We start from the raw sequence: 9,676 nt of genomic DNA, 5'->3' as shown, positions 1-9,676 counted from the left end.
GTTATTTCCCTGGTCATGTGATGTCACATAGGTGCACAGCTTGTTATTTCCCTGGTCATGTGATGTCACACAGGTGCATGGCTCGTTATTTCCCTGGTCATGTGATGTCACACAGATTGCACGTCTCATTATTTCCCTGGTCATGTGATGTCACATAGGTGCACAGCTTGTTATTTCCCTGGTCATGTGATGTCACACAGGTGCATGGCTTGTTATTTCCCTGGTCATGTGATGTCACATAGGTGCACAGCTTGTTATTTCCCTGGTCATGTGATGTCACACAGGTGCATGGCTCGTTATTTCCCTGGTCATGGGATGTCATACAGGTGCACAGGTTGTTATCTCCCTGGTCATGGGATGTCACACAGGTGCACAGCTTGTTATTTCCCTGGTCATGTGATGTCACATAGGTGCACAGCTTGTTATTTCCCTGGTCATGTGATGTCACACAGGTGCATGGCTCGTTATTTCCCTGGTCATGGGATGTCATACAGGTGCACAGCTTGTTATCTCCCTGGTCATGTGATGTCACACAGGTGCACAGCTTGTTATTTCCCTGGTCATGTGATGTCACACAGGTGCACGGCTCGTTAATTCCCTGGTCATGTGATGTCAGACAGGTGCACAGCTTGTTATTTCCCTGGTCATGTGATGTCACACAGGTGCACGGCTCGTTATTTCCCTAGTCATTTAAGGTATCGATACAAAATGTCTATTGTAAAATTGCAGAACTTTTCATTACAATATCTATTACTTGCTGAAAGTGGACAACCCCTTTAAATTGAAGCTTTCTAACTTATACAAAATTATAGGATCTCTACTAGTGACTTGTCCAATGAATATTGTCCAAGAAAATGACCACAAAGTATGTATACAATGAACTTTCTTCACTTTACTTCAATCCTTTTTATTAACTATTTCAGTATTCATGAAAGTATAACAGCCAGCTTCACAGGCTGTTACACTCTAAAGGAGCACATTCCTCTCCCATTGTCTGCTCACTGCTACTAAGATTACCAGTGCAGAGGGAGCTGCGGAAAGGATTAGACGTTCTCCTGCACAGTGTGAGAAACCACAGCATGGAGGGACTCTGGTAACATCCTAGGGAGCCTTTCTGGTTCATTAGCATAATGATAAAAGTTGCTTTTAAAAAAAAGGAGGTAATGGATAACACAGTCACAGTGCCTCAATCTATGAGTATTAGTCATTGGTTTTGGTTTCCTTTATGGTTTAATACCAATTCTACATAATACTAAAATAGTCCAAAAAAATATTAGAAATATATCACTACATTCTGATGTTTCCACAGTGTCCTAAATCTGCAGAGAAAATCAAAGTCTGTTAAAAATTTACTCTCTATGACATGTCTCTCTCTCTGCAAACACTAAAGCATTTCATACAAAACTGAAGATGGGTCCCTTAAATTTCAGGTCAGAAATTGTGACTTTTACATGGGTGCAGGATGTGCCACATCAGCCCCATTGGGGGCAGATTTACTTACCCGGTCCATTCGCGTTCCAGCGGCGGCTTCTCCGACGAGCGTTCGGGTCTTCCAGCGATTCATGAAGGTCCTGTGCCCGATGTCCACCAGGTGTCGCTACTGCGCCGAAGTCCGCCGAGGTGCCCTGAAGTTCATCGTCTTCATCGTGGTGCATGTGAGTATGGCCCGTGCGACCAATTTTTTTTCTTGAATGCGGCCGTTTTTTCCGAATCCGGCGGGTTTTCGTCCCCCCCCCCCCCCCGATTTCCGTCGTGTGAATGCCAGCGCCGATGCGCCACAATCCGATCGCGTGCGCCAAAAACCCGGGGCAATTCGGGGAAAATCAGCGCAAATCGGAAATATTCGGGTAACACGTCGGGAAAACGCGAATCGTGCCCTTAGTAAATGACCCCCATTGAGTTTTATACAAAGCTGTGGCTGCCAAGAAGAGCTGATGGTGGGGTGTCGGGTATCAGACTTTCACCAATCTGATATCAGTAACCAATCGTATGGATTTTATGAAAAGCTTAATTAACTCCTTACCATAAATACTTCAATCTACAATGCTAATTACCAAGAAGGCTTGGGGTGTTACCAGAGCCCTGTCATGCTATAGTTTCACAGGGTGTGAGATTATATCAGACCGAGAGAGAGGGGAAGTGCTAAGGAAGCAGGGGGAGCGGGAGACAGAAACCTGTGTAGAAACGACAGTGATGGAGTAGACATTGTGCACTGTCAGAAAGAAGATACTATAATCTAGATAAGATATAGTAATAGTTTACACATAAAACAACATTAAAGGGAACCTGTCTCCAGGGACCTCATTTTTCACTAAAGACAGATTGTAAAAGCCCATGGCAATGCTGTCTCATGTTCTGCCAGATCTTGCCAATGTATATTGCATCTTCTCAGTGACGTGTCTTCATGTGATCCCTACATATTGAAAACAAACATTTATTGTAATATTCTTTTTCATGTATTTTTTCATGTATTTTAATGTCTGAGGAAGATTCATTGTGGATCGAAACTCTATTTTTAACCTGCTAATGTTATTATAAATAAAATTCTACCTTGATCAAATAATCAAAACTTAAAGCCAGATTTTTCTTAAAGGGAACCTACCACCACGAATCTACCTATAAAGGTAGATCGGGTGGTAGGTGGATGTAAGGGACGTGAGGAGAGCTCTTTTTAGAGCTAATCCTCACGTCCCCGCTAGCCTAGCATAAACTTTATTGCCCTAATATGTTAATTTAATTAAGCGGCTACCGGGGCGTGGAGTAGCCGGACACGAGGCTACACGGCGCGGCTACTCCACGCCCCAGTAGCTGCTTTCCCCCGCCTACCCTGTGATCTTCGGCGCGCAGCTCCTGGCAGCTGCGCGCCCTCGTCCGAGAAGCCGGAGTTCTGCGCATGCGCAGTAACTCCGGCCTCGTTCCCGAGATCGCGCATCTTGGCCGGAGTTACTGCGCATGCGCAGAACTCCGGCTTCTCGGATGAGGGCGCGCAGCTGCCAGGAGCTGCGCGCCGAAGATCACAGGGTAGGCGGGGGAAAGCAGCTACTGGGGCGTGGAGTAGCCGCGCCGTGTAGCCTCGTGTCCGGCTACTCCACGCCCCGGTAGCCGCTTAATTAAATTAACATATTAGGGCAATAAAGTTTATGCTAGGCTAGCGGGGACGTGAGGATTAGCTCTAAAAAGGGCTATCCTCACGTCCCATACATCCACCTACCACCCGATCTACCTTTATAGGTAGATTCGTGGTGGTAGGTGCCCTTTAAATGATTGCTGGTGATGGTCTGAGCACCATATGGAGTGATGTGTATTTTTTTTTGGTTAAAACTAAAAATATGTGCAGGTCCCTGATTTCAAGTCTGTAGTGGTAGCAGCCACAGTATCAGGGAGGGGGTCCTGTCAACTGATCTGACTCTAAATATTAGAGTATGTGCACCGATATATATTATGCCGCACATTGTACAGTATAATATGTATATAACATCTATGTGATGTATATGTGCTGTATATATATGTGTATATATATGGTGTATGATATGTATATACTGTATGTGTGTATATATTCTGTAGATCTGTATAAGGCACTGTATGTGTGTATGTGTGGTGTACTGTATGGGGGATATTTATCAGGGCCTGGGCTGGCTGTATACTACTGGGGGGCAGGCTGGGCTGGCTGTATACTACAGGGGGCAGGCTGGCGATATACTACTGGGGGCAGGCTGGCTGTATTCTACTGGGGGCTGGCTGGCTGTATACTACTGGGGGCACGCTGGCTGTATTCTACTGGGGGCAGGCTGGCCGTATACTACAGGGAGCAGGCTGCCTTTATACTACAGGGGGCAGGCTGGGCTGGCTGTATACTACAGGGGGCAGGCTGGGCTGGCTGTATACTACAGGGGGAAGGCTGGCTGTATACTACAGGGGGCAGGCTGGCTGTATACTACTGGGGACAGGCTGGGCTCGCTGTATACTACAGGGGGATGCTGGGCTGGCTGTATACTACAGGGGGCACGCTGGGCTGGCTGTATACTACTGAGGGCAGGCTGGGCTGGCTGTATACTACAGGGGGCAGGCTGGGCTGGCTGTATACTACTGGGGGCAGGCTGGGCTGGCTTTATACTACTGGGGGCAGGCTGGGCTGGCTGTATACTACTGGCGGCAGGCTGGGCTGGCTGTATACTACTTAGGGAAGGCTGGGCTGGCTGTATACTACTGGGGGCAGGCTTTGCTGGCTGTATACTACAGGGGGCAGGCTGGTTGGCTGTATACTACACGGGGAAGGCAGGGCTGACTGTATACTACAGGGGGCAGGTTGGGCTGGCTGTATACTATTGGGGACAGGCTGGGCTGGCTGTATACTACAGGGGCAGGCTGGTTGTATACTACAGGGGCAGGCTGGTTGTATACTACAGGGGCAGGCTGGCTGTATACTACTGGGGGCAGGCTGGCTGTATACTACTCGGGGCAGGCTGGCTGTATACTACTGAGGGCAGGCTGGCTGTATACTACAGGAGGCAGGCTGGCTGTATACTACAGGGGGCAGGCTGGGCTGGCTGTATACTACAGGAGGCAGGCTGGCTGTATACTACAGGGGGCATGCTGGGCTGGCTGTATACTACTGGGGGCAGGCTGGGCTGGCTGTATACTACAGGGGGCAGGCTGGCTGTATACTACTGGGGCAGGCTGGGCTGGCTGTATACTACAGGGGGCAGGCTGGGCTGTCTGTATAGTACTGGGGGCAGGCTGGGCTGGCTGTATACTACAGGGGGCAGGCTGGGCTGGCTGTATACTACTGGGGGCAGGCTGGGCTGGCTGTATACTACAGGGGGCAGGCTGGCTGTATACTACTGGGGGCTGGCTGGCTGTATACTACTGGGGACTTGCTGTCTATATACTGGGGGCTTGCTGGCTATATACTGGGGGAGGGGGTGTCCGTGATCAATGCATTTCCCACCCTTGGCTTATACTCGAGTCAATAGGTTTTCCCAGTTTTTGGTGGTAAAATCAGGGGTCTCGGCTTATACTCGGGTCGGCTTATACTCGAGTATATACGGTATTCATTTATTTGAAAAGCACACATGGAGGAGCAGTTTCCCAAGGGTAGGGGAGAAACTGCTCCTTTCCAGCCACTCCCAGGTGACAAGTGCTTAGTCACACAGCACATGGTATTGAAATGTTCTATATAACATATCTTTTTTTGCTGTTGAACCTATTTTTTATACAAAATCTCTTTGGCACTGTATGTACTATGCTCTGTGGGGACTGGGGGGTTCCTATGGGGTCCTGCCTCTAGTTCCCAAAATGTCATCACTTCTTAATCATTAATCAGAAAATCAGTGTAAATAAATCTATGACAAAATATTACACACCATCATCCGGGTATTGTCATCACTCACCTCAGTCGCAGTCACTAGTTCATGGCTATAACATCCAGTTGTCAATTTATTCATGTACTTCCATGAAGTATAACAACTCTAGTGTAGAATAATAGTCCCCATTACTGTTACTTGTTGGGAAATGGTTCAAAGAGGACCTGTCACCCAGAATGATCCTTCTAGGAGCACTAACTAAAGTAAGCTCTACCCCAGTGATAGCAGTGTTAAATCGCTAGTTTTATCGGAACATACTGCACTGCACTGTCATACCCTCAGAATGCCGCACCAAGTTTACAGTGGTCCGGCGTATTCATGAGGCAGGTGGTCCAAGGAGGTGGTGACTGCTGCATGAAGCCTGGCATTCACCACCGACATATGGTGTGGGAGGGGTGGTCCGGTTTAGAAGCTGAGGAGAGGGAAGCACCTCGGACCGCCCCCTTATGAATAAGCCGGACCGATGTTAGCTTGGTCTAGTGTTTGGACGGTTATGTACTGCAGTGTTTCCTAGCTTTGTCGGTATGTTCCAATAAAGCTAGCGATATAATACTGCTATTACTAGGGTAGGGCTAGGGAGCCTCATACTTTAGTAAGTGCTCATAGAGCCAATATTCCTCTATCATATAACAGACATATTGGAGTGATAAGAGGTCCTGTGCAATCAGATCCAGATTTTGTTCCTAGGACTCATTGGATCATTGCCATGATTGGATTCTCAGCAATAAGTAGAATTATAAGAATATCTAAACTTTTTATTTTCATGAAACGTCTTGATCTGCAGTTTCCTGGAATGATTTATTTTTATTAAAGATGAATCCAGTTGTGTGCACCTGGCGGAGCACCGGCCGCGCACAGCGTGTCCAATGTGTCCATCGCTGGATACAAAGAAACATTACACAGCCTCAGGCTTTGGGGAACTGAATTAGCAGAAACACTTGTGTTCCTTTATCTGTGATGCTGAGTCTGTGATCCCTCATCGCACATATGACCATGACCCTCACTATATCCATTACCTATCCATGTAGCAACAAGCCTCAACCTCAAAGCTGAGGCTCATCATCACATTCTTACAGTTATCTTATTGTTTCCAGTAGATTGTACTCTTTGTGTCTCTGAAAAAGGCAAATTCTTTTATACAGTTTTGTAGTTTGGCAGATCATGGAAGAGCGGACAAAATAATCGCTTACTGAGACTGATGGGGTCAAAGGGTCGGCCCTGTATGTAATGTGACCTAGACATAGAGGTGTGTTTTCTCGTCCTATCGCTACCCACACCTTGAGGCCATTTTCACACATTGCATTTAAATTACGTTTGGAAACTTTATTCAAAGCTTGTTGGTAGGAGCTTGGCCTGATCTACATAGTGTTTACATTACAGTAACCTTATGTTAATGTACTTTTATACTGAGATACTAATATACTGATTAAAGGGGTTGTCCATTTTCCATAAATAAATGTAATTGTTTGTATGATGAAAAGTTATACAATTTTGCAATAAATTCCTAACTGTTTTCCAGATCTCTGCTTGCTGTCATTCAAACCTCTTTATTTGCTTCCAGTGTATAAACACCAGTCCATGATCATGTGATGTCACACAGGTGCACAGCTCTTTATAACACACAGCTCTGATTACTCTCTGTTATAAAAAGAGCAGTGCACCTGTGTGAAATCACATGACCAGGGATATAACAAGCCGTGCATCTGTGTGACATCACATGACCAGGGATATAACAAGCCGTGCACCTGTGTGACATCACATGACCAGGGATATAACAAGCCGTGCACCTGTGTGACATCACATGACCAGGGATATAACAAGCCGTGCACCTGTGTGACATCACATGACCATGGAAGCTTCTTATAGAATGAGAGCAAGCAGAGATCTAGAAAACAGTGAGGAGTTGATACAGAAAGTATATTGGAAAATTGTATAATTTTTCATCACACAAACAATATCAATTATTTGCTGAAAGTAAATAACCCCTTTAAATAATTTATCATACTGTAATATCACTATTTTGTATGTGTATTCTGCTATATCATTCTGTGCATACTGAGTTATTGCGGGGAATTTATCATACATCAGCACTTTGTGCAATTATTTCAGGGCTTATGTCACATCCCTGGTCACATGGGACACGTCCAATATTTGCCGGATTATGGCAGTTGCTCGGCTTTCTGTGGAGAGCACCCCTCCTCAACCTGGCCGCATGCTACATCTGGGTTATGGGCACATGGCTGTGTGCAAGTGGCATTAAAGAGGACCTGTCACCCCCCACAAAAGACCCCAAACAAATATGTCCCCCATTATCCTCCCCCAGCCCTATTCTAGCAATGTCCCCTGGCACACCCCTATCTGCGATCTGTAAGACCTATAAGACTTGCCGGCAGCAACGCATATATTGTGCATTCCCCGCCGGCTCTCTGCGATGCGAATGTTATATATATTCGGCCGACGCTGTGAATAAGCCCCTCTGCGGCTGTACCGCACAGAGCCTGCAGCAATTGCACAATATATGCGCTGCTCCCGGCTATTCTTACAGGTCCCCACTGACAAAGGCATGGAGGGGGTGTGTTGGCATGCCCCCTTATTTGGTAAGAGGTCGGATCGATTAAAACTAACTTGCCAACGTAAATTTTTTTTTAAATGTCATTGCTAGAAGAGGGCTGGGGAGGATTATGGGGGACATATTTGGTATGGGTCTTTTGGGGGGATGACAAGTCCTCTTTAAGCCATGATGTTCAATAGTTGCATGTATGTTAATTACTACTTCACATTCTAGAAGGGGTATTTGCATTTGCAACTATTACAACAACTGCAGGGAGATCATTTTCAACATTTTGGTGTTATTATAGATTCCCCATAATAAAAAATAATGTTCTTCGTACATTATTTGTACCAAAAGATAGGGGTGTCCAACCTGTCCTTCTATTACAAACCCGCATTGTGTGCCAGCGCTTGATGTTCCCGCTCGCCCCTTTGGTTCCTGCGCATATACTAACCTCTGACCTCTTAGTATGCCCGGCTCCAGACCATGTCACCAGATGTTGGATTGCGTTATAGCTGCTCCAGGAACAGGCGCAGGCCATAGCTAATACACCGTTGTGGGGCGTCTGTGCCCCTCAATTCACACTTAGCATGGAGGTGGCATAAGGGTGGGAATCACAATTATTTACTGCTTGGGGAACATTTTTTCATCCTGGGCAATCTCCAAGTCCAGCAGCTCCCAAGTTGCCCAATATAAAATACATCACTGTGTTGGGCACAGATACAACTTTCCTGTTTGCCAGAAATGACATTTTATAGAAAATTCTGTATTATAAAGATGTGTTTCTTAGTGCACCAGGGGAGAGGCCATGCTTGCTGGAGCACCTATTTTACATTTTCTTTCTGCAAAGTATGTTGGTCCTTGTTAAAGGGGTGCTTCTGGTTGGTTCTGGGAAGCATAGGAAGAAGATAATAGATGTGCCAGTGGGTATGGTCCTGCCCCTGGTGCTCCGAGAATCTCATTTGCATAAAAGTAAAGCCTGGATTATCTCTCAAATGACGGATCGCTCAGAAACAGAAAAGGTAAAACTTTTGAAGTCCTGGATACAATGTTATATTTACTTTGCGGTGATTTGTGAAGTAACTCCCTTTAAGTGAAACATTTGACAACAGATTGTTATATAAGAGCTTTAATTTGCATCCATGTATGTCTGAATGTACTTATATTCTATAAAAGATAATCTATAGTATTGTCATTTTCTAAATCCCCAGTCAGACAGGAAGATAAGCTCAGACGAGTAAGATTACACCATCATCTTATTTAAATACTGTAACTTCCATATACACCAAGGTGCTTATAGCATTGGTGGGGAGACAATCTATCTAGGCAGTAGACAATGTGCGCTGTCTTTTTTTTGGTAGAACTCAGTGTTCTGTTTGTTATTGTGCAATGTAACATTTCCTGCATCTGACCATCTAACTTATCAAAGACAAATTATCATCCATGACCCATGTTTGGCAGTGAGTTAAAATTCTAATTATTTGTGGCGGTTTCTAACATTAACAACATGATCTTTTCCAAACATTTAAAGAGGTACTTAAGGCAATCTACCACCAGTGACACATTGGGGGTCATTTACTAAGGGCCCGAATCGCGTTTTTCCATCGAGTTACCCGAATATATTTCCGATTTGCGCTGATTTTCCCTGAATTGCCCCGGGATTTTGGCGCACGCGATCGGATTGTGGCGCATCAGCGCCGGCATGGACGCAATGGAAACAGGAATCTACTAACTTTCTAGATCCTGAAGGTAGATTCCCCCA

The sequence above is a fragment of the Engystomops pustulosus genome, chromosome 3 (genome assembly GCF_040894005.1).
Source record: "Engystomops pustulosus chromosome 3, aEngPut4.maternal, whole genome shotgun sequence".
Taxonomy (NCBI): Eukaryota; Metazoa; Chordata; class Amphibia; order Anura; family Leptodactylidae; genus Engystomops; species Engystomops pustulosus.
This window is presented reverse-complemented; position numbering follows the sequence as displayed.